General features: G+C 48.1%; 1 protein-coding gene and 74 non-coding genes across 75 annotated transcripts in view; all 75 read right to left on the bottom strand.

Moving 5' to 3' along the window:
• tuft1a (tuftelin 1a) overlaps positions 1–17,861 on the bottom strand; it is a 35,854-nt gene that overhangs the window by 9,376 nt on the left and 8,617 nt on the right. The gene's annotated exons all lie outside the window — the stretch shown is intronic.
• Positions 582–664, bottom strand: trnal-aag (transfer RNA leucine (anticodon AAG)). Its single transcript has one exon. It is a non-coding gene; the product is annotated as a tRNA-Leu (tRNA).
• On the bottom strand, positions 765–847 carry trnal-cag (transfer RNA leucine (anticodon CAG)). Its single transcript has one exon. It is a non-coding gene; the product is annotated as a tRNA-Leu (tRNA).
• On the bottom strand, positions 945–1,027 carry trnal-aag (transfer RNA leucine (anticodon AAG)). The gene has a single exon. It is a non-coding gene; the product is annotated as a tRNA-Leu (tRNA).
• Positions 1,311–1,393, bottom strand: trnal-cag (transfer RNA leucine (anticodon CAG)). The gene has a single exon. It is a non-coding gene; the product is annotated as a tRNA-Leu (tRNA).
• trnal-cag (transfer RNA leucine (anticodon CAG)) lies at positions 1,677–1,759 on the bottom strand. The gene has a single exon. It is a non-coding gene; the product is annotated as a tRNA-Leu (tRNA).
• trnal-aag (transfer RNA leucine (anticodon AAG)) lies at positions 1,859–1,941 on the bottom strand. The gene has a single exon. It is a non-coding gene; the product is annotated as a tRNA-Leu (tRNA).
• trnal-cag (transfer RNA leucine (anticodon CAG)) lies at positions 2,034–2,116 on the bottom strand. The gene has a single exon. It is a non-coding gene; the product is annotated as a tRNA-Leu (tRNA).
• Positions 2,217–2,299, bottom strand: trnal-cag (transfer RNA leucine (anticodon CAG)). The gene has a single exon. It is a non-coding gene; the product is annotated as a tRNA-Leu (tRNA).
• On the bottom strand, positions 2,400–2,482 carry trnal-cag (transfer RNA leucine (anticodon CAG)). The gene has a single exon. It is a non-coding gene; the product is annotated as a tRNA-Leu (tRNA).
• trnal-cag (transfer RNA leucine (anticodon CAG)) lies at positions 2,583–2,665 on the bottom strand. Its single transcript has one exon. It is a non-coding gene; the product is annotated as a tRNA-Leu (tRNA).
• trnal-cag (transfer RNA leucine (anticodon CAG)) lies at positions 2,948–3,030 on the bottom strand. Its single transcript has one exon. It is a non-coding gene; the product is annotated as a tRNA-Leu (tRNA).
• On the bottom strand, positions 3,131–3,213 carry trnal-cag (transfer RNA leucine (anticodon CAG)). Its single transcript has one exon. It is a non-coding gene; the product is annotated as a tRNA-Leu (tRNA).
• Positions 3,314–3,396, bottom strand: trnal-cag (transfer RNA leucine (anticodon CAG)). The gene has a single exon. It is a non-coding gene; the product is annotated as a tRNA-Leu (tRNA).
• On the bottom strand, positions 3,680–3,762 carry trnal-aag (transfer RNA leucine (anticodon AAG)). Its single transcript has one exon. It is a non-coding gene; the product is annotated as a tRNA-Leu (tRNA).
• On the bottom strand, positions 3,863–3,945 carry trnal-cag (transfer RNA leucine (anticodon CAG)). The gene has a single exon. It is a non-coding gene; the product is annotated as a tRNA-Leu (tRNA).
• Positions 4,043–4,125, bottom strand: trnal-aag (transfer RNA leucine (anticodon AAG)). The gene has a single exon. It is a non-coding gene; the product is annotated as a tRNA-Leu (tRNA).
• trnal-aag (transfer RNA leucine (anticodon AAG)) lies at positions 4,588–4,670 on the bottom strand. Its single transcript has one exon. It is a non-coding gene; the product is annotated as a tRNA-Leu (tRNA).
• On the bottom strand, positions 5,136–5,218 carry trnal-cag (transfer RNA leucine (anticodon CAG)). Its single transcript has one exon. It is a non-coding gene; the product is annotated as a tRNA-Leu (tRNA).
• On the bottom strand, positions 5,318–5,400 carry trnal-aag (transfer RNA leucine (anticodon AAG)). The gene has a single exon. It is a non-coding gene; the product is annotated as a tRNA-Leu (tRNA).
• Positions 5,501–5,583, bottom strand: trnal-cag (transfer RNA leucine (anticodon CAG)). Its single transcript has one exon. It is a non-coding gene; the product is annotated as a tRNA-Leu (tRNA).
• trnal-cag (transfer RNA leucine (anticodon CAG)) lies at positions 5,683–5,765 on the bottom strand. The gene has a single exon. It is a non-coding gene; the product is annotated as a tRNA-Leu (tRNA).
• Positions 6,231–6,313, bottom strand: trnal-aag (transfer RNA leucine (anticodon AAG)). Its single transcript has one exon. It is a non-coding gene; the product is annotated as a tRNA-Leu (tRNA).
• On the bottom strand, positions 6,414–6,496 carry trnal-cag (transfer RNA leucine (anticodon CAG)). The gene has a single exon. It is a non-coding gene; the product is annotated as a tRNA-Leu (tRNA).
• Positions 6,960–7,042, bottom strand: trnal-cag (transfer RNA leucine (anticodon CAG)). Its single transcript has one exon. It is a non-coding gene; the product is annotated as a tRNA-Leu (tRNA).
• On the bottom strand, positions 7,140–7,222 carry trnal-aag (transfer RNA leucine (anticodon AAG)). The gene has a single exon. It is a non-coding gene; the product is annotated as a tRNA-Leu (tRNA).
• trnal-cag (transfer RNA leucine (anticodon CAG)) lies at positions 7,323–7,405 on the bottom strand. The gene has a single exon. It is a non-coding gene; the product is annotated as a tRNA-Leu (tRNA).
• trnal-aag (transfer RNA leucine (anticodon AAG)) lies at positions 7,505–7,587 on the bottom strand. The gene has a single exon. It is a non-coding gene; the product is annotated as a tRNA-Leu (tRNA).
• Positions 7,688–7,770, bottom strand: trnal-cag (transfer RNA leucine (anticodon CAG)). Its single transcript has one exon. It is a non-coding gene; the product is annotated as a tRNA-Leu (tRNA).
• On the bottom strand, positions 7,870–7,952 carry trnal-aag (transfer RNA leucine (anticodon AAG)). The gene has a single exon. It is a non-coding gene; the product is annotated as a tRNA-Leu (tRNA).
• trnal-cag (transfer RNA leucine (anticodon CAG)) lies at positions 8,053–8,135 on the bottom strand. The gene has a single exon. It is a non-coding gene; the product is annotated as a tRNA-Leu (tRNA).
• trnal-aag (transfer RNA leucine (anticodon AAG)) lies at positions 8,235–8,317 on the bottom strand. The gene has a single exon. It is a non-coding gene; the product is annotated as a tRNA-Leu (tRNA).
• trnal-cag (transfer RNA leucine (anticodon CAG)) lies at positions 8,418–8,500 on the bottom strand. The gene has a single exon. It is a non-coding gene; the product is annotated as a tRNA-Leu (tRNA).
• Positions 8,600–8,682, bottom strand: trnal-cag (transfer RNA leucine (anticodon CAG)). The gene has a single exon. It is a non-coding gene; the product is annotated as a tRNA-Leu (tRNA).
• On the bottom strand, positions 8,783–8,865 carry trnal-cag (transfer RNA leucine (anticodon CAG)). Its single transcript has one exon. It is a non-coding gene; the product is annotated as a tRNA-Leu (tRNA).
• Positions 8,966–9,048, bottom strand: trnal-cag (transfer RNA leucine (anticodon CAG)). Its single transcript has one exon. It is a non-coding gene; the product is annotated as a tRNA-Leu (tRNA).
• trnal-aag (transfer RNA leucine (anticodon AAG)) lies at positions 9,148–9,230 on the bottom strand. Its single transcript has one exon. It is a non-coding gene; the product is annotated as a tRNA-Leu (tRNA).
• Positions 9,328–9,410, bottom strand: trnal-aag (transfer RNA leucine (anticodon AAG)). The gene has a single exon. It is a non-coding gene; the product is annotated as a tRNA-Leu (tRNA).
• On the bottom strand, positions 9,511–9,593 carry trnal-cag (transfer RNA leucine (anticodon CAG)). Its single transcript has one exon. It is a non-coding gene; the product is annotated as a tRNA-Leu (tRNA).
• Positions 9,693–9,775, bottom strand: trnal-aag (transfer RNA leucine (anticodon AAG)). Its single transcript has one exon. It is a non-coding gene; the product is annotated as a tRNA-Leu (tRNA).
• On the bottom strand, positions 9,876–9,958 carry trnal-cag (transfer RNA leucine (anticodon CAG)). The gene has a single exon. It is a non-coding gene; the product is annotated as a tRNA-Leu (tRNA).
• trnal-cag (transfer RNA leucine (anticodon CAG)) lies at positions 10,058–10,140 on the bottom strand. Its single transcript has one exon. It is a non-coding gene; the product is annotated as a tRNA-Leu (tRNA).
• Positions 10,423–10,505, bottom strand: trnal-aag (transfer RNA leucine (anticodon AAG)). The gene has a single exon. It is a non-coding gene; the product is annotated as a tRNA-Leu (tRNA).
• Positions 10,971–11,053, bottom strand: trnal-cag (transfer RNA leucine (anticodon CAG)). Its single transcript has one exon. It is a non-coding gene; the product is annotated as a tRNA-Leu (tRNA).
• On the bottom strand, positions 11,153–11,235 carry trnal-aag (transfer RNA leucine (anticodon AAG)). The gene has a single exon. It is a non-coding gene; the product is annotated as a tRNA-Leu (tRNA).
• trnal-cag (transfer RNA leucine (anticodon CAG)) lies at positions 11,336–11,418 on the bottom strand. The gene has a single exon. It is a non-coding gene; the product is annotated as a tRNA-Leu (tRNA).
• trnal-cag (transfer RNA leucine (anticodon CAG)) lies at positions 11,518–11,600 on the bottom strand. The gene has a single exon. It is a non-coding gene; the product is annotated as a tRNA-Leu (tRNA).
• Positions 12,066–12,148, bottom strand: trnal-aag (transfer RNA leucine (anticodon AAG)). The gene has a single exon. It is a non-coding gene; the product is annotated as a tRNA-Leu (tRNA).
• trnal-cag (transfer RNA leucine (anticodon CAG)) lies at positions 12,249–12,331 on the bottom strand. Its single transcript has one exon. It is a non-coding gene; the product is annotated as a tRNA-Leu (tRNA).
• Positions 12,795–12,877, bottom strand: trnal-cag (transfer RNA leucine (anticodon CAG)). The gene has a single exon. It is a non-coding gene; the product is annotated as a tRNA-Leu (tRNA).
• Positions 12,975–13,057, bottom strand: trnal-aag (transfer RNA leucine (anticodon AAG)). Its single transcript has one exon. It is a non-coding gene; the product is annotated as a tRNA-Leu (tRNA).
• On the bottom strand, positions 13,158–13,240 carry trnal-cag (transfer RNA leucine (anticodon CAG)). Its single transcript has one exon. It is a non-coding gene; the product is annotated as a tRNA-Leu (tRNA).
• Positions 13,340–13,422, bottom strand: trnal-aag (transfer RNA leucine (anticodon AAG)). The gene has a single exon. It is a non-coding gene; the product is annotated as a tRNA-Leu (tRNA).
• Positions 13,523–13,605, bottom strand: trnal-cag (transfer RNA leucine (anticodon CAG)). Its single transcript has one exon. It is a non-coding gene; the product is annotated as a tRNA-Leu (tRNA).
• On the bottom strand, positions 13,705–13,787 carry trnal-aag (transfer RNA leucine (anticodon AAG)). The gene has a single exon. It is a non-coding gene; the product is annotated as a tRNA-Leu (tRNA).
• Positions 13,888–13,970, bottom strand: trnal-cag (transfer RNA leucine (anticodon CAG)). Its single transcript has one exon. It is a non-coding gene; the product is annotated as a tRNA-Leu (tRNA).
• On the bottom strand, positions 14,070–14,152 carry trnal-aag (transfer RNA leucine (anticodon AAG)). Its single transcript has one exon. It is a non-coding gene; the product is annotated as a tRNA-Leu (tRNA).
• On the bottom strand, positions 14,253–14,335 carry trnal-cag (transfer RNA leucine (anticodon CAG)). The gene has a single exon. It is a non-coding gene; the product is annotated as a tRNA-Leu (tRNA).
• trnal-cag (transfer RNA leucine (anticodon CAG)) lies at positions 14,435–14,517 on the bottom strand. Its single transcript has one exon. It is a non-coding gene; the product is annotated as a tRNA-Leu (tRNA).
• Positions 14,618–14,700, bottom strand: trnal-cag (transfer RNA leucine (anticodon CAG)). Its single transcript has one exon. It is a non-coding gene; the product is annotated as a tRNA-Leu (tRNA).
• Positions 14,801–14,883, bottom strand: trnal-cag (transfer RNA leucine (anticodon CAG)). The gene has a single exon. It is a non-coding gene; the product is annotated as a tRNA-Leu (tRNA).
• On the bottom strand, positions 14,983–15,065 carry trnal-aag (transfer RNA leucine (anticodon AAG)). The gene has a single exon. It is a non-coding gene; the product is annotated as a tRNA-Leu (tRNA).
• Positions 15,163–15,245, bottom strand: trnal-aag (transfer RNA leucine (anticodon AAG)). The gene has a single exon. It is a non-coding gene; the product is annotated as a tRNA-Leu (tRNA).
• Positions 15,528–15,610, bottom strand: trnal-aag (transfer RNA leucine (anticodon AAG)). Its single transcript has one exon. It is a non-coding gene; the product is annotated as a tRNA-Leu (tRNA).
• Positions 15,711–15,793, bottom strand: trnal-cag (transfer RNA leucine (anticodon CAG)). Its single transcript has one exon. It is a non-coding gene; the product is annotated as a tRNA-Leu (tRNA).
• On the bottom strand, positions 15,893–15,975 carry trnal-aag (transfer RNA leucine (anticodon AAG)). The gene has a single exon. It is a non-coding gene; the product is annotated as a tRNA-Leu (tRNA).
• On the bottom strand, positions 16,076–16,158 carry trnal-cag (transfer RNA leucine (anticodon CAG)). The gene has a single exon. It is a non-coding gene; the product is annotated as a tRNA-Leu (tRNA).
• On the bottom strand, positions 16,258–16,340 carry trnal-aag (transfer RNA leucine (anticodon AAG)). The gene has a single exon. It is a non-coding gene; the product is annotated as a tRNA-Leu (tRNA).
• On the bottom strand, positions 16,441–16,523 carry trnal-cag (transfer RNA leucine (anticodon CAG)). The gene has a single exon. It is a non-coding gene; the product is annotated as a tRNA-Leu (tRNA).
• trnal-cag (transfer RNA leucine (anticodon CAG)) lies at positions 16,623–16,705 on the bottom strand. Its single transcript has one exon. It is a non-coding gene; the product is annotated as a tRNA-Leu (tRNA).
• Positions 16,806–16,888, bottom strand: trnal-cag (transfer RNA leucine (anticodon CAG)). The gene has a single exon. It is a non-coding gene; the product is annotated as a tRNA-Leu (tRNA).
• Positions 16,989–17,071, bottom strand: trnal-cag (transfer RNA leucine (anticodon CAG)). Its single transcript has one exon. It is a non-coding gene; the product is annotated as a tRNA-Leu (tRNA).
• trnal-aag (transfer RNA leucine (anticodon AAG)) lies at positions 17,171–17,253 on the bottom strand. Its single transcript has one exon. It is a non-coding gene; the product is annotated as a tRNA-Leu (tRNA).
• trnal-cag (transfer RNA leucine (anticodon CAG)) lies at positions 17,354–17,436 on the bottom strand. The gene has a single exon. It is a non-coding gene; the product is annotated as a tRNA-Leu (tRNA).
• trnal-cag (transfer RNA leucine (anticodon CAG)) lies at positions 17,536–17,618 on the bottom strand. Its single transcript has one exon. It is a non-coding gene; the product is annotated as a tRNA-Leu (tRNA).

Here is a 17,861-nt window from a genome sequence, read left to right as displayed (position 1 = left end):
ATCAATCCATCAGAGAATTCGGTTAATGGCTTCTGTGAGAAGTCGGATTAGAACCCACGCATCCAGGAGAGACTGCGACCTTAACGCAGCGCCTTGGACCGCTCGGCCATTCTGACAAACTCAAGGATAGCTATCACACAGATATTGGGTGGTTCATTGGTCAGTGGTTTTCTGAGTCAAATATCAATCTCACCAGAGAATTCAGTTAAGGACTTCTGTCAGAAGTGGGATTTGAACCCACTTGTCCAGGAGAGACTGCGACCTGAACGCAGCGCCTTAAAACGCTCGGCCATTCTGACAAGCTTAATGCTAGCTATCACACAGATATTGGGTGGTTCATTGGTCAGTGGTTTTCTGAGTCAAATATCAATCCCATCAGAGAATTCTGTTAAAGACTTCTGTCAGAAGTGGGATTTGAACCCACGCCTGCAGGAGAGACTGCGACCTGATCGCAGCGCCTTAGACCGCTCGGCCATTCTGACAAGCTTAATGCTAGCTATCACACAGATATTGGGTGGTTCATTGGTCAGTGGTTTTCTGTGTCAAAAATCAATCCATCAGAGAATTCGGTTAAAGGCTTCTGTCAGAAGTGGGATTTGAACCCACGCCTCCAGGAGAGACTGCGACCTTAACGCAGCGCCTTGGACCACTCAGCCATTCTGACAAACTCAAGGATAGCTATCACACAGATATTGGGTGGTTCATTGGTCAGTGGTTTTCTGAGTCAAATATCAATCCCATCAGAGAATTCGGTTGAAGACTTCTGTCAGAAGTGGGATTTGAACCCACGCCTCCAGGAGAGACTGCGACCTGAACGCAGCGCCTTAGACCGCTCGGCCATTCTGACAAACTCAAGGATCCCTGTTACACAGATATTGGGTGGTTCAATGGTCAGTGGTTTTCTGTCAAAAATCAATCCATCAGAGAATTCGATTAAAGGCTTCTGTCAGAAGTGGGATTTGAACCCACGCCTCCAGGAGAGACTGCGACCTTAACGCAGCGCCTTGGACCACTCGGCCATTCTGACAAACTCAAGGATAGCTATCACACAGATATTGGGTGGTTCATTGGTCAGTGGTTTTCTGAGTCAAATATCAATCCCATCAGAGAATTCGGTTGAAGACTTCTGTGAGAAGTGGGATTTGAACCCACGCCTCCAGGAGAGACTGCGACCTGAACGCAGCGCCTTAGACCGCTCGGCCATTCTGACAAACTCAAGGATAGCTGTCACACAGATATTGGGTGGTTCAATGGTCAGTGGTTTTCTGAGTCAAATATCAATCCCATCAGAGAATTCAGTTAAAGACTTCTGTCAGAAGTGGGATTTGAACCCACGCCTCCAGGAGAGACTGCGACCTGAACGCAGCGCCTTAGACCACTCGGCCATTCTGACAAACTCAAGGATCCCTGTCACACAGATATTGGGTGGTTCATTGGTCAGTGGTTTTCTGAGTCAAATATCAATCCCATCAGAGAATTCGGTTGAAGACTTCTGTGAGAAGTGGGATTTGAACCCACGCCTCCAGGAGAGACGGCAACCTGAACGCAGCGCCTTAGACCGCTCGGCCATTCTGACAAACTTAATGCTAACTATCACACAGATATTGGGTGGTTCAATGGTCAGTGGTTTTCTGAGTCAAATATCAATCCCATCAGAGAATTCAGTTAAAGACTTTTGTCAGAAGTGGGATTTGAACCCACGCCTCCAGGAGAGACTGCGACCTGAACGCAGCGCCTTAGACCACTCGGCCATTCTGACAAACTCAAGGATCCCTGTCACACACATATTGGGTGGTTCATTGGTCAGTGGTTTTCTAAGTCAAATATCAATCCATCAGAGAATTCGGTTAAAGACTTCTGTCAGAAGTGGGATTTGAACCCACGCCTCCAGAAGAGACTGCGACCTTAACGCAGCGCCTTGGACCGCTCGGCCATTCTGACAAACTCAAGGATAGCTATCACACAGATATTGGGTGGTTCAATGGTCTTCTGTGTCTAGAATCAATCCATCAGAGAATTCGGTTAATGGCTTCTGTCAGAAGTGGGATTTGAACCCACGCCTCCAGGAGAGACTGCGACCTGAACGCAGCGCCTTAGACCGCTCGGCCATTCTGACAAACTTAATGCTAACTATCACACAGATATTGGGTGGTTCATTGGTCAGTGGTTTTCTGAGTCAAATATCAATCCCATCAGAGAATTCAGTTAAAGACTTCTGTCAGAAGTGGGATTTGAACCCACGCCTCCAGGAGAGACTGCGACCTGAACGCAGCGCCTTAGACCGCTCGGCCATTCTGACAAACTCAAGGATCCATGTCACACAGATATTGGGTGGTTCATTGGTCAGTGGTTTTCTGAGTCAAATATCAATCCCATCAGAGAATTCGGTTGAAGACTTCTGTCAGAAGTGGGATTTGAACCCACGCCTCCAGGAGAGACTGCGACCTGAACGCAGCGCCTTAGACCGCTCGGCCATTCTGACAAACTCAAGGATAGCTATCACACAGATATTGGGTGGTTCATTGGTCAGTGGTTTTCTGAGTCAAATATCAATCCCATCAGAGAATTCGGTTGAAGACTTCTGTCAGAAGTGGGATTTGAACCCACGCCTCCAGGAGAGACTGCGACCTGAACGCAGCGCCTTAGACCGCTCGGCCATTCTGACAAACTCAAGGATAACTGTTACACAGATATTGGGTGGTTCAATGGTCAGTGGTTTTCTGTGTCTAGAATCAATCCATCAGAGAACTCGGTTAATGGCTTCTGTGAGAAGTCGGATTTGAACCCACGCATCCAGGAGAGACTGCGACCTTAACGCAGCGCCTTGGACCGCTCGGCCATTCTGACAAACTCAAGGATCCCTGTCACACAGATATTGGGTGGTTCATTGGTCAGTGGTTTTCTGAGTCAAATACCAATCTCACCAGAGAATTCAGTTAAGGACTTCTGTCAGAAGTGGGATTTGAACCCACGCCTCCAGGAGAGACTGCGACCTGAACGCAGCGCCTTAGACCGCTCGGCCATTCTGACAAACTTAATGCTAACTATCACACAGATATTGGGTGGTTCATTGGTCAGTGGTTTTCTGAGTCAAATATCAATCCCATCAGAGAATTCAGTTAAAGACTTCTGTCAGAAGTGGGATTTGAACCCACGCCTCCAGGAGAGACTGCGACCTGAACGCAGCGCCTTAGACCGCTCGGCCATTCTGACAAACTCAAGGATCCATGTCACACAGATATTGGGTGGTTCATTGGTCAGTGGTTTTCTGAGTCAAATATCAATCCCATCAGAGAATTCGGTTGAAGACTTCTGTCAGAAGTGGGATTTGAACCCACGCCTCCAGGAGAGACTGCGACCTGAACGCAGCGCCTTAGACCGCTCGGCCATTCTGACAAACTCAAGGATAGCTATCACACAGATATTGGGTGGTTCATTGGTCAGTGGTTTTCTGAGTCAAATATCAATCTCACCAGAGAATTCAGTTAAGGACTTCTGTCAGAAGTGGGATTTGAACCCACGCCTCCAGGAGAGACTGCGACCTGAACGCAGCGCCTTAAAACGCTCGGCCATTCTGACAAGCTTAATGCTAGCTATCACACAGATATTGGGTGGTTCATTGGTCAGTGGTTTTCTGAGTCAAATATCAATCCCATCAGAGAATTCTGTTAAAGACTTCTGTCAGAAGTGGGATTTGAACCCACGCCTCCAGGAGAGACTGCGACCTTAACGCAGCGCCTTAGACCGCTCGGCCATTCTGACAAACTCAAAGTTAGCTGTCACACAGATATTGGGTGGTTCAATGGTCAGTGGTTTTCTGAGTCAAATATCAATCCCATCAGAGAATTCAGTTAAAGACTTCTGTCAGAAGTGGGATTTGAACCCACGCCTCCAGGAGAGACTGCGACCTGAACGCAGCGCCTTAGACCGCTCGGCCATTCTGACAAACTCAAGGATCCCTGTCACACAGATATTGGGTGGTTCAATGGTCAGTGGTTTTCTGTCAAAAATCAATCCATCAGAGAATTCGGTTAAAGACTTCTGTCAGAAGTGGGATTTGAACCCACGCCTCCAGGAGAGACTGCGACCTTAACGCAGCGCCTTGGACCGCTCGGCCATTCTGACAAACTCGAGGATAGCAATCACACAGATATTGGGTGGTTCATTGGTCAGTGGTTTTCTGTCAAAAATCAATCCATCAGAGAATTCGGTTAAAGACTTCTGTCAGAAGCGGGATCTGAACCCCCGCCTCCAGGAGAGACTGCGACCTGAACGCAGCGCCTTAGACCGCTCGGCCATTCTGACAAACTCAAGGATCCTTGTCACACAGATATTGGGTGGTTCATTGGTCAGTGGTTTTCTGAGTCAAAGATCAATCCCATCAGAGAATTCGGTTGAAGACTTCTGTGAGAAGTTGGATTTGAACCCACGCCTCCAGGAGAGACTGCGACCTGAACGCAGCGCCTTAGACCGCTCGGCCATTCTGACAAACTTAATGCTAACTATCACACAGATATTGGTTGGTTCATTAGTCAGTGGTTTTCTGAGTCAAATATCAATCCATCAGAGAATTCGGTTAAAGACTTCTGTCAGAAGTGGGATTTGAACCCACGCCTCCAGAAGAGACTGCGACCTTAACGCAGCGCCTTGGACCGCTCGGCCATTCTGACAAACTCAAGGATAGCTATCACACAGATATTTGGTGGTTCAATGGTCAGTGGTTTTCTGTGTCAAAAATCAATCCATCAGAGAATTCGGTTAATGGCTTCTGTGAGAAGTCGGATTTGAAACCACGCATCCAGGAGAGACTGCGACCTTAACGCAGCGCCTTGGACCGCTCGGCCATTCTGACAAACTCAAGAATAGCTATCACACAGATATTGGGTGGTTCATTGGTCAGTGGTTTTCTGAGTCAAATATCAATCTCACCAGAGAATTCAGTTAAGGACTTCTGTCAGAAGTGGGATTTGAACCCACGCCTCCAGGAGAGACTGCGACCTGAACGCAGCGCCTTAAAACGCTCGGCCATTCTGACAAGCTTAATGCTAGCTATCACACAGATATTGGGTGGTTCATTGGTCAGTGGTTTTCTGAGTCAAATATCAATCCCATCAGAGAATTCAGTTAAAGACTTCTGTCAGAAGTGGGATTTGAACCCACGCCTCCAGGAGAGACTGCGACCTGAACGCAGCGCCTTAGACCGCTCGGCCATTCTGACAAACTTAATGCTGCCTGTCACACAGAAATTGGGTGGTTCAATGGTCAGTGGTTTTCTGTGTCAAAAATCAATCCATCAGAGAATTCGGTTAAAGGCTTCTGTCAGAAGTGGGATTTGAACCCACGCCTCCAGGAGAGACTGCGACCTTAACGCAGCGCCTTGGACCGCTCGGCCATTCTGACAAACTCAAGGATAGCTATCACACAGATATTGGGTGGTTCATTGGTCAGTGGTTTTCTGAGTCAAATACCAATCCCATCAGAGAATTCGGTTGAAGACTTCTGTCAGAAGTGGGATTTGAACCCACGCCTCCAGGAGAGACTGCGACCTGAACGCAGCGCCTTAGACCGCTCGGCCATTCTGACAAACTTAATGCTAGCTATCACACAGATATTGGGTGGTTCATTGGTCAGTGGTTTTTTGAGTAAAATATCAATCCATCAGAGAATTCGGTTAAAGACTTCTGTCAGAAGTGGGATTTGAACCCACGCCTCCAGGAGAGACTGCGACCTGAACGCAGCGCCTTCGACCGCTCGGCCATTCTGACAAACTTAATGCTAGCTATCACACAGATATTGGGTGGTTCATTGGTCAGTGGTTTTCTGAGTCAAAAATCAATCCATCAGAGAATTCGGTTAAAGACTTCTGTCACAAGTGGGATCTGAACCCCCGCCTCCAGGAGAGACTGCAACCTGAACGCAGCGCCTTAGACCGCTCGGCCATTCTGACAAACTCAAGGATCCTTGTCACACAGATATTGGGTGGTTCATTGGTCAGTGGTTTTCTGAGTCAAAGATCAATCCCATCAGAGAATTCGGTTGAAGACTTCTGTGAGAAGTGGGATTTGAACCCACGCCTCCAGGAGAGACTGCGACCTGAACGCAGCGCCTTAGACCGCTCGGCCATTCTGACAAACTTAATGCTAACTATCACACAGATATTGGGTGGTTCATTGGTCAGTGGTTTTCTGAGTCAAATACCAATCCCATCAGAGAATTCGGTTAAAGACTTCTGTCAGAAGTGGGATTTGAACCCACGCCTCCAGAAGAGACTGCGACCTTAACGCAGCGCCTTGGACCGCTCGGCCATTCTGACAAACTCAAAGTTAGCTGTCACACAGATATTGGGTGGTTCAATGGTCAGTGGTTTTCTGAGTCAAATATCAATCCCATCAGAGAATTCAGTTAAAGACTTCTGTCAGAAGTGGGATTTGAACCCACGCCTCCAGGAGAGACTGCGACCTGAACGCAGCGCCTTAGACCGCTCGGCCATTCTGACAAACTCAAGGATCACTGTCACACAGATATTGGGTGGTTCAATGGTCAGTGGTTTTCTGTCAAAAATCAATCCATCAGAGAATTCGGTTAAAGACTTCTGTCAGAAGTGGGATCTGAACCCCCGCCTCCAGGAGAGACTGCGACGTGAACGCAGCGCCTTAGACCGCTCGGCCATTCTGACAAACTCAAGGATCCTTGTCACACAGATATTGGGTGGTTCATTGGTCAGTGGTTTTCTGAGTCAAAGATCAATCCCATCAGAGAATTCGGTTGAAGACTTCTGTGAGAAGTGGGATTTGAACCCACGCCTCCAGGAGAGACTGCGACCTGAACGCAGCGCCTTAGACCGCTCGGCCATTCTGACAAACTTAATGTTAACTATCACACAGATATTGGGTGGTTCATTGGTCAGTGGTTTTCTGAGTCAAATACCAATCTCACCAGAGAATTCAGTTAAGGACTTCTGTCAGAAGTGGGATTTGAACCCACGCCTCCAGGAGAGACTGCGACCTGAACGCAGCGCCTTAGACCGCTCGGCCATTCTGACAAGCTTAATGCTAGCTATCACACAGATATTGGGTGGTTCATTGGTCAGTGGTTTTCTGTCAAAAATCAATCCATCAGAGAATTCGGTTAAAGGCTTCTGTCAGAAGTGGGATTTGAACCCACGCCTCCAGGAGAGACTGCGACCTTAACGCAGCGCCTTGGACCACTCGGCCATTCTGACAAACTCAAGGATAGCTATCACACAGATATTGGGTGGTTCATTGGTCAGTGGTTTTCTGAGTCAAATATCAATCCCATCAGAGAATTCGGTTGAAGACTTCTGTCTGAAGTGGGATTTGAACCCACGCCTCCAGGAGAGACTGCGACCTGAACGCAGCGCCTTAGACCGCTCGGCCATTCTGACAAACTCAAGGACAGCTATCACACAGATATTGGGTGGTTCAATGGTCAGTGGTTTTCTGTGTCAAAAATCAATCCATCAGAGAATTCGGTTAAAGAGTTCTGTCAGAAGTGGGATTTGAACCCACGCCTCCAGGAGGGACTGCGACCTTAACGCAGCGCCTTGGACCACTCGGCCATTCTGACAAACTCAAGGATAGCTGTCACACAGATATTGGGTGCTTCATTGGTCAGTGGTTTTCTGAGTCAAATATCGATCCCATCAGAGAACTCGGTTGAAGACTTCTGTCAGAAGTGGGATTTGAACCCACGCCACCAGGAGAGACTGCGACCTGAACGCAGCGCCTTAGACCGCTCGGCCATTCTGACAAACTTAATGCTACCTATCACACAGAAATTGGGTGGTTCAATGGTCAGTGGTTTTCTGTGTCAAAAATCAATCCATCAGAGAATTCGGTTAAAGGCTTCTGTCAGAAGTGGGATTTGAACCCACGCCTCCAGGAGAGACTGCGACCTTAACGCAGCGCCTTGGACCGCTCGGCCATTCTGACAAACTCAAGGATAGCTATCACACAGATATTGGGTGGTTCATTGGTCAGTGGTTTTCTGAGTCAAATACCAATCCCATCAGAGAATTCGGTTGAAGACTTCTGTCAGAAGTGGGATTTGAACCCACGCCTCCAGGAGAGACTGCGACCTGAACGCAGCACCTTAGACCGCTCGGCCATTCTGACAAACTTAATGCTAGCTATCACACAGATATTGGGTGTTTCATTGGTCAGTGGTTTTCTGAGTAAAATATCAATCCATCGGAGAATTCGGTTAAAGACTTCTGTCAGAAGTGGGATTTGAACCCACGCCTCCAGGAGAGACTGCGACCTTAACGCAGCGCCTTGGACCGCTCGGCCATTCTGACAAACTCAAGGATAGCTATCACACAGATATTGGGTGGTTCATTGGTCAGTGGTTTTCTGAGTCAAATACCAATCCCATCAGAGAATTCGGTTGAAGACTTCTGTCAGAAGTGGGATTTGAACCCACGCCTCCAGGAGAGACTGCGACCTGAACGCAGCGCCTTAGACCGCTCGGCCATTCTGACAAACTTAATGCTAGCTATCACACAGATATTGGGTGGTTCATTGGTCAGTGGTTTTCTGAGTAAAATATCAATCCATCGGAGAATTCGGTTAAAGACTTCTGTCAGAAGTGGGATTTGAACCCACGCCTCCAGGAGAGACTGCGACCTGAACGCAGCGCCTTGGACCACTCGGCCATTCTGACAAACTCAAGGATCCCTGTCACACAGATATTGGGTGGTTCAATGGTCAGTGGTTTTCTGAGTCAAATATCAATCCCATCAGAGAATTCAGTTAAAGACTTCTGTCAGAAGTGGGATTTGAACCCACGCCTCCAGGAGAGACTGCGACCTGAGCGCAGCGCCTTAGACCGCTCGGCCATTCTGACAAACTCAAGGACAGCTGTCACACAGATATTGGGTGGTTCAATGGTCAGTGGTTTTCTGAGTCAAATATCAATCCCATCAGAGAATTCGGTTGAAGACTTCTGTCAGAAGTGGGATTTGAACCCACGCCTCCAGGAGAGACTGCGACCTGAACGCAGCGCCTTAGACCGCTCGGCCATTCTGACAAACTCAATGCTACCTATCACACAGAAATTGGGTGGTTCAATGGTCAGTGGTTTTCTGTGTCAAAAATCAATCCATCAGAGAATTCGGTTAAAGGCTTCTGTCAGAAGTAGGATTTGAACCCACGCCTCCAGGAGAGACTGCGACCTTAACGCAGCGCCTTGGACCGCTCGGCCATTCTGACAAGCTTAATGCTAGCTATCACACAGATATTGGGTGGTTCATTGGTCAGTGGTTTTCTGTCAAAAATCAATCCATCAGAGAATTCGGTTAAAGGCTTCTGTCAGAAGTGGGATTTGAACCCACGCCTCCAGGAGAGACTGCGACCTTAACGCAGCGCCTTGGACCACTCGGCCATTCTGACAAACTCAAGGATAGCTATCACACAGATATTGGGTGGTTCATTGGTCAGTGGTTTTCTGAGTCAAATATCAATCCCATCAGAGAATTCGGTTGAAGACTTCTGTCTGAAGTGGGATTTGAACCCACGCCTCCAGGAGAGACTGCGACCTGAACGCAGCGCCTTAGACCGCTCGGCCATTCTGACAAACTCAAGGACAGCTATCACACAGATATTGGGTGGTTCAATGGTCAGTGGTTTTCTGTGTCAAAAATCAATCCATCAGAGAATTCGGTTAAAGAGTTCTGTCAGAAGTGGGATTTGAACCCACGCCTCCAGGAGGGACTGCGACCTTAACGCAGCGCCTTGGACCACTCGGCCATTCTGACAAACTCAAGGATAGCTGTCACACAGATATTGGGTGCTTCATTGGTCAGTGGTTTTCTGAGTCAAATATCGATCCCATCAGAGAACTCGGTTGAAGACTTCTGTCAGAAGTGGGATTTGAACCCACGCCACCAGGAGAGACTGCGACCTGAACGCAGCGCCTTAGACCGCTCGGCCATTCTGACAAACTTAATGCTACCTATCACACAGAAATTGGGTGGTTCAATGGTCAGTGGTTTTCTGTGTCAAAAATCAATCCATCAGAGAATTCGGTTAAAGGCTTCTGTCAGAAGTGGGATTTGAACCCACGCCTCCAGGAGAGACTGCGACCTGAACGCAGCGCCTTAGACCGCTCGGCCATTCTGACAAACTCAAGGATCCTTGTCACACAGATATTGGGTGGTTCATTGGTCAGTGGTTTTCTGAGTCAAAGATCAATCCCATCAGAGAATTCGGTTGAAGACTTCTGTGAGAAGTTGGATTTGAACCCACGCCTCCAGGAGAGACTGCGACCTGAACGCAGCGCCTTAGACCGCTCGGCCATTCTGACAAACTTAATGCTAACTATCACACAGATATTGGGTGGTTCATTAGTCAGTGGTTTTCTGAGTCAAATATCAATCCATCAGAGAATTCGGTTAAAGACTTCTGTCAGAAGTGGGATTTGAACCCACGCCTCCAGAAGAGACTGCGACCTTAACGCAGCGCCTTGGACCGCTCGGCCATTCTGACAAACTCAAGGATAGCTATCACACAGATATTTGGTGGTTCAATGGTCAGTGGTTTTCTGTGTCAAAAATCAATCCATCAGAGAATTCGGTTAATGGCTTCTGTGAGAAGTCGGATTTGAAACCACGCATCCAGGAGAGACTGCGACCTTAACGCAGCGCCTTGGACCGCTCGGCCATTCTGACAAACTCAAGAATAGCTATCACACAGATATTGGGTGGTTCATTGGTCAGTGGTTTTCTGAGTCAAATATCAATCTCACCAGAGAATTCAGTTAAGGACTTCTGTCAGAAGTGGGATTTGAACCCACGCCTCCAGGAGAGACTGCGACCTGAACGCAGCGCCTTAAAACGCTCGGCCATTCTGACAAGCTTAATGCTAGCTATCACACAGATATTGGGTGGTTCATTGGTCAGTGGTTTTCTGAGTCAAATATCAATCCCATCAGAGAATTCAGTTAAAGACTTCTGTCAGAAGTGGGATTTGAACCCACGCCTCCAGGAGAGACTGCGACCTGAACGCAGCGCCTTAGACCGCTCGGCCATTCTGACAAACTTAATGCTGCCTGTCACACAGAAATTGGGTGGTTCAATGGTCAGTGGTTTTCTGTGTCAAAAATCAATCCATCAGAGAATTCGGTTAAAGGCTTCTGTCAGAAGTGGGATTTGAACCCACGCCTCCAGGAGAGACTGCGACCTTAACGCAGCGCCTTGGACCGCTCGGCCATTCTGACAAACTCAAGGATAGCTATCACACAGATATTGGGTGGTTCATTGGTCAGTGGTTTTCTGAGTCAAATACCAATCCCATCAGAGAATTCGGTTGAAGACTTCTGTCAGAAGTGGGATTTGAACCCACGCCTCCAGGAGAGACTGCGACCTGAACGCAGCGCCTTAGACCGCTCGGCCATTCTGACAAACTTAATGCTAGCTATCACACAGATATTGGGTGGTTCATTGGTCAGTGGTTTTTTGAGTAAAATATCAATCCATCAGAGAATTCGGTTAAAGACTTCTGTCAGAAGTGGGATTTGAACCCACGCCTCCAGGAGAGACTGCGACCTGAACGCAGCGCCTTCGACCGCTCGGCCATTCTGACAAACTTAATGCTAGCTATCACACAGATATTGGGTGGTTCATTGGTCAGTGGTTTTCTGAGTCAAAAATCAATCCATCAGAGAATTCGGTTAAAGACTTCTGTCACAAGTGGGATCTGAACCCCCGCCTCCAGGAGAGACTGCAACCTGAACGCAGCGCCTTAGACCGCTCGGCCATTCTGACAAACTCAAGGATCCTTGTCACACAGATATTGGGTGGTTCATTGGTCAGTGGTTTTCTGAGTCAAAGATCAATCCCATCAGAGAATTCGGTTGAAGACTTCTGTGAGAAGTGGGATTTGAACCCACGCCTCCAGGAGAGACTGCGACCTGAACGCAGCGCCTTAGACCGCTCGGCCATTCTGACAAACTTAATGCTAACTATCACACAGATATTGGGTGGTTCATTGGTCAGTGGTTTTCTGAGTCAAATACCAATCCCATCAGAGAATTCGGTTAAAGACTTCTGTCAGAAGTGGGATTTGAACCCACGCCTCCAGAAGAGACTGCGACCTTAACGCAGCGCCTTGGACCGCTCGGCCATTCTGACAAACTCAAAGTTAGCTGTCACACAGATATTGGGTGGTTCAATGGTCAGTGGTTTTCTGAGTCAAATATCAATCCCATCAGAGAATTCAGTTAAAGACTTCTGTCAGAAGTGGGATTTGAACCCACGCCTCCAGGAGAGACTGCGACCTGAACGCAGCGCCTTAGACCGCTCGGCCATTCTGACAAACTCAAGGATCACTGTCACACAGATATTGGGTGGTTCAATGGTCAGTGGTTTTCTGTCAAAAATCAATCCATCAGAGAATTCGGTTAAAGACTTCTGTCAGAAGTGGGATCTGAACCCCCGCCTCCAGGAGAGACTGCGACGTGAACGCAGCGCCTTAGACCGCTCGGCCATTCTGACAAACTCAAGGATCCTTGTCACACAGATATTGGGTGGTTCATTGGTCAGTGGTTTTCTGAGTCAAAGATCAATCCCATCAGAGAATTCGGTTGAAGACTTCTGTGAGAAGTGGGATTTGAACCCACGCCTCCAGGAGAGACTGCGACCTGAACGCAGCGCCTTAGACCGCTCGGCCATTCTGACAAACTTAATGTTAACTATCACACAGATATTGGGTGGTTCATTGGTCAGTGGTTTTCTGAGTCAAATACCAATCTCACCAGAGAATTCAGTTAAGGACTTCTGTCAGAAGTGGGATTTGAACCCACGCCTCCAGGAGAGACTGCGACCTGAACGCAGCGCCTTAGACCGCTCGGCCATTCTGACAAGCTTAATGCTAGCTATCACACAGATATTGGGTGGTTCATTGGTCAGTGGTTTTCTGTCAAAAATCAATCCATCAGAGAATTCGGTTAAAGGCTTCTGTCAGAAGTGGGATTTGAACCCACGCCTCCAGGAGAGACTGCGACCTTAACGCAGCGCCTTGGACCACTCGGCCATTCTGACAAACTCAAGGATAGCTATCACACAGATATTGGGTGGTTCATTGGTCAGTGGTTTTCTGAGTCAAATATCAATCCCATCAGAGAATTCGGTTGAAGACTTCTGTCTGAAGTGGGATTTGAACCCACGCCTCCAGGAGAGACTGCGACCTGAACGCAGCGCCTTAGACCGCTCGGCCATTCTGACAAACTCAAGGACAGCTATCACACAGATATTGGGTGGTTCAATGGTCAGTGGTTTTCTGTGTCAAAAATCAATCCATCAGAGAATTCGGTTAAAGAGTTCTGTCAGAAGTGGGATTTGAACCCACGCCTCCAGGAGGGACTGCGACCTTAACGCAGCGCCTTGGACCACTCGGCCATTCTGACAAACTCAAGGATAGCTGTCACACAGATATTGGGTGCTTCATTGGTCAGTGGTTTTCTGAGTCAAATATCGATCCCATCAGAGAACTCGGTTGAAGACTTCTGTCAGAAGTGGGATTTGAACCCACGCCACCAGGAGAGACTGCGACCTGAACGCAGCGCCTTAGACCGCTCGGCCATTCTGACAAACTTAATGCTACCTATCACACAGAAATTGGGTGGTTCAATGGTCAGTGGTTTTCTGTGTCAAAAATCAATCCATCAGAGAATTCGGTTAAAGGCTTCTGTCAGAAGTGGGATTTGAACCCACGCCTCCAGGAGAGACTGCGACCTTAACGCAGCGCCTTGGACCGCTCGGCCATTCTGACAAACTCAAGGATAGCTATCACACAGATATTGGGTGGTTCATTGGTCAGTGGTTTTCTGAGTCAAATACCAATCCCATCAGAGAATTCGGTTGAAGACTTCTGTCAGAAGTGGGATTTGAACCCACGCCTCCAGGAGAGACTGCGACCTGAACGCAGCACCTTAGACCGCTCGGCCATTCTGACAAACTTAATGCTAGCTATCACACAGATATTGGGTGTTTCATTGGTCAGTGGTTTTCTGAGTAAAATATCAATCCATCGGAGAATTCGGTTAAAGACTTCTGTCAGAAGTGGGATTTGAACCCACGCCTCCAGGAGAGACTGCGACCTTAACGCAGCGCCTTGGACCGCTCGGCCATTCTGACAAACTCAAGGATAGCTATCACACAGATATTGGGTGGTTCATTGGTCAGTGGTTTTCTGAGTCAAATACCAATCCCATCAGAGAATTCGGTTGAAGACTTCTGTCAGAAGTGGGATTTGAACCCACGCCTCCAGGAGAGACTGCGACCTGAACGCAGCGCCTTAGACCGCTCGGCCATTCTGACAAACTTAATGCTAGCTATCACACAGATATTGGGTGGTTCATTGGTCAGTGGTTTTCTGAGTAAAATATCAATCCATCGGAGAATTCGGTTAAAGACTTCTGTCAGAAGTGGGATTTGAACCCACGCCTCCAGGAGAGACTGCGACCTGAACGCAGCGCCTTGGACCACTCGGCCATTCTGACAAACTCAAGGATCCCTGTCACACAGATATTGGGTGGTTCAATGGTCAGTGGTTTTCTGAGTCAAATATCAATCCCATCAGAGAATTCAGTTAAAGACTTCTGTCAGAAGTGGGATTTGAACCCACGCCTCCAGGAGAGACTGCGACCTGAGCGCAGCGCCTTAGACCGCTCGGCCATTCTGACAAACTCAAGGACAGCTGTCACACAGATATTGGGTGGTTCAATGGTCAGTGGTTTTCTGAGTCAAATATCAATCCCATCAGAGAATTCGGTTGAAGACTTCTGTCAGAAGTGGGATTTGAACCCACGCCTCCAGGAGAGACTGCGACCTGAACGCAGCGCCTTAGACCGCTCGGCCATTCTGACAAACTCAATGCTACCTATCACACAGAAATTGGGTGGTTCAATGGTCAGTGGTTTTCTGTGTCAAAAATCAATCCATCAGAGAATTCGGTTAAAGGCTTCTGTCAGAAGTAGGATTTGAACCCACGCCTCCAGGAGAGACTGCGACCTTAACGCAGCGCCTTGGACCGCTCGGCCATTCTGACAAGCTTAATGCTAGCTATCACACAGATATTGGGTGGTTCATTGGTCAGTGGTTTTCTGTCAAAAATCAATCCATCAGAGAATTCGGTTAAAGGCTTCTGTCAGAAGTGGGATTTGAACCCACGCCTCCAGGAGAGACTGCGACCTTAACGCAGCGCCTTGGACCACTCGGCCATTCTGACAAACTCAAGGATAGCTATCACACAGATATTGGGTGGTTCATTGGTCAGTGGTTTTCTGAGTCAAATATCAATCCCATCAGAGAATTCGGTTGAAGACTTCTGTCTGAAGTGGGATTTGAACCCACGCCTCCAGGAGAGACTGCGACCTGAACGCAGCGCCTTAGACCGCTCGGCCATTCTGACAAACTCAAGGACAGCTATCACACAGATATTGGGTGGTTCAATGGTCAGTGGTTTTCTGTGTCAAAAATCAATCCATCAGAGAATTCGGTTAAAGAGTTCTGTCAGAAGTGGGATTTGAACCCACGCCTCCAGGAGGGACTGCGACCTTAACGCAGCGCCTTGGACCACTCGGCCATTCTGACAAACTCAAGGATAGCTGTCACACAGATATTGGGTGCTTCATTGGTCAGTGGTTTTCTGAGTCAAATATCGATCCCATCAGAGAACTCGGTTGAAGACTTCTGTCAGAAGTGGGATTTGAACCCACGCCACCAGGAGAGACTGCGACCTGAACGCAGCGCCTTAGACCGCTCGGCCATTCTGACAAACTTAATGCTACCTATCACACAGAAATTGGGTGGTTCAATGGTCAGTGGTTTTCTGTGTCAAAAATCAATCCATCAGAGAATTCGGTTAAAGGCTTCTGTCAGAAGTGGGATTTGAACCCACGCCTCCAGGAGAGACTGCGACCTTAACGCAGCGCCTTGGACCGCTCGGCCATTCTGACAAACTCAAGGATAGCTATCACACAGATATTGGGTGGTTCATTGGTCAGTGGTTTTCTGAGTCAAATACCAATCCCATCAGAGAATTCGGTTGAAGACTTCTGTCAGAAGTGGGATTTGAACCCACGCCTCCAGGAGAGACTGCGACCTGAACGCAGCACCTTAGACCGCTCGGCCATTCTGACAAACTTAATGCTAGCTATCACACAGATATTGGGTGGTTCATTGGTCAGTGGTTTTCTGAGTAAAATATCAATCCATCGGAGAATTCGGTTAAAGACTTCTGTCAGAAGTGGGATTTGAACCCACGCCTCCAGGAGAGACTGCGACCTTAACGCAGCGCCTTGGACCGCTCGGCCATTCTGACAAACTCAAGGATAGCTATCACACAGATATTGGGTGGTTCATTGGTCAGTGGTTTTCTGAGTCAAATACCAATCCCATCAGAGAATTCGGTTGAAGACTTCTGTCAGAAGTGGGATTTGAACCCACGCCTCCAGGAGAGACTGCGACCTGAACGCAGCGCCTTAGACCGCTCGGCCATTCTGACAAACTTAATGCTAGCTATCACACAGATATTGGGTGGTTCATTGGTCAGTGGTTTTCTGAGTAAAATATCAATCCATCGGAGAATTCGGTTAAAGACTTCTGTCAGAAGTGGGATTTGAACCCACGCCTCCAGGAGAGACTGCGACCTGAACGCAGCGCCTTGGACCACTCGGCCATTCTGACAAACTCAAGGATCCCTGTCACACAGATATTGGGTGGTTCAATGGTCAGTGGTTTTCTGAGTCAAATATCAATCCCATCAGAGAATTCAGTTAAAGACTTCTGTCAGAAGTGGGATTTGAACCCACGCCTCCAGGAGAGACTGCGACCTGAGCGCAGCGCCTTAGACCGCTCGGCCATTCTGACAAACTCAAGGACAGCTGTCACACAGATATTGGGTGGTTCAATGGTCAGTGGTTTTCTGAGTCAAATATCAATCCCATCAGAGAATTCGGTTGAAGACTTCTGTCAGAAGTGGGATTTGAACCCACGCCTCCAGGAGAGACTGCGACCTGAACGCAGCGCCTTAGACCGCTCGGCCATTCTGACAAACTCAATGCTACCTATCACACAGAAATTGGGTGGTTCAATGGTCAGTGGTTTTCTGTGTCAAAAATCAATCCATCAGAGAATTCGGTTAAAGGCTTCTGTCAGAAGTAGGATTTGAACCCACGCCTCCAGGAGAGACTGCGACCTTAACGCAGCGCCTTGGACCGCTCGGCCATTCTGACAAACTCAAGGATAGCTATCACACAGATATTGGGTGGTTCATTGGTCAGTGGTTTTCTGAGTCAAATACCAATCCCATCAGAGAATTCGGTTGAAGACTTCTGTCAGAAGTGGGATTTGAACCCACGCCTCCAGGAGAGACTGCGACCTGAACGCAGCGCCTTAGACCGCTCGGCCATTCTGACAAACTTAATGCTAGCTATCACACAGATATTGGGTGGTTCATTGGTCAGTGGTTTTCTGAGTAAAATATCAATCCATCAGAGAATTCGGTTAAAGACTTCTGTCAGAAGTGGGATTTGAACCCACGCCTCCAGGAGAGACTGCGACCTGAACGCAGCGCCTTGGACCACTCGGCCATTCTGACAAACTCAAGGATAGCTGTCACACAGATATTGGGTGGTTCAATGGTCAGTGGTTTTCTGAGTCAAATATCAATCCCATCAGAGAATTCAGTTAAAGACTTCTGTCAGATGTGGGATTTGAACCCACGCCTCCAGGAGAGACTGCGACCTGAACGCAGCACCTTAGACCGCTCGGCCATCCTGACAAACTCAACTGTACTCTCACACAGATATTGATATAGTGACATATCGATGATTTTTTTTTT

Source organism: Filicampus tigris, chromosome 8 (genome assembly GCF_054856515.1).
Source record: "Filicampus tigris isolate MCC_2025a chromosome 8, RoL_Ftig_1.0, whole genome shotgun sequence".
Taxonomy (NCBI): Eukaryota; Metazoa; Chordata; class Actinopteri; order Syngnathiformes; family Syngnathidae; genus Filicampus; species Filicampus tigris.
This window is presented reverse-complemented; position numbering and strand designations above follow the sequence as displayed.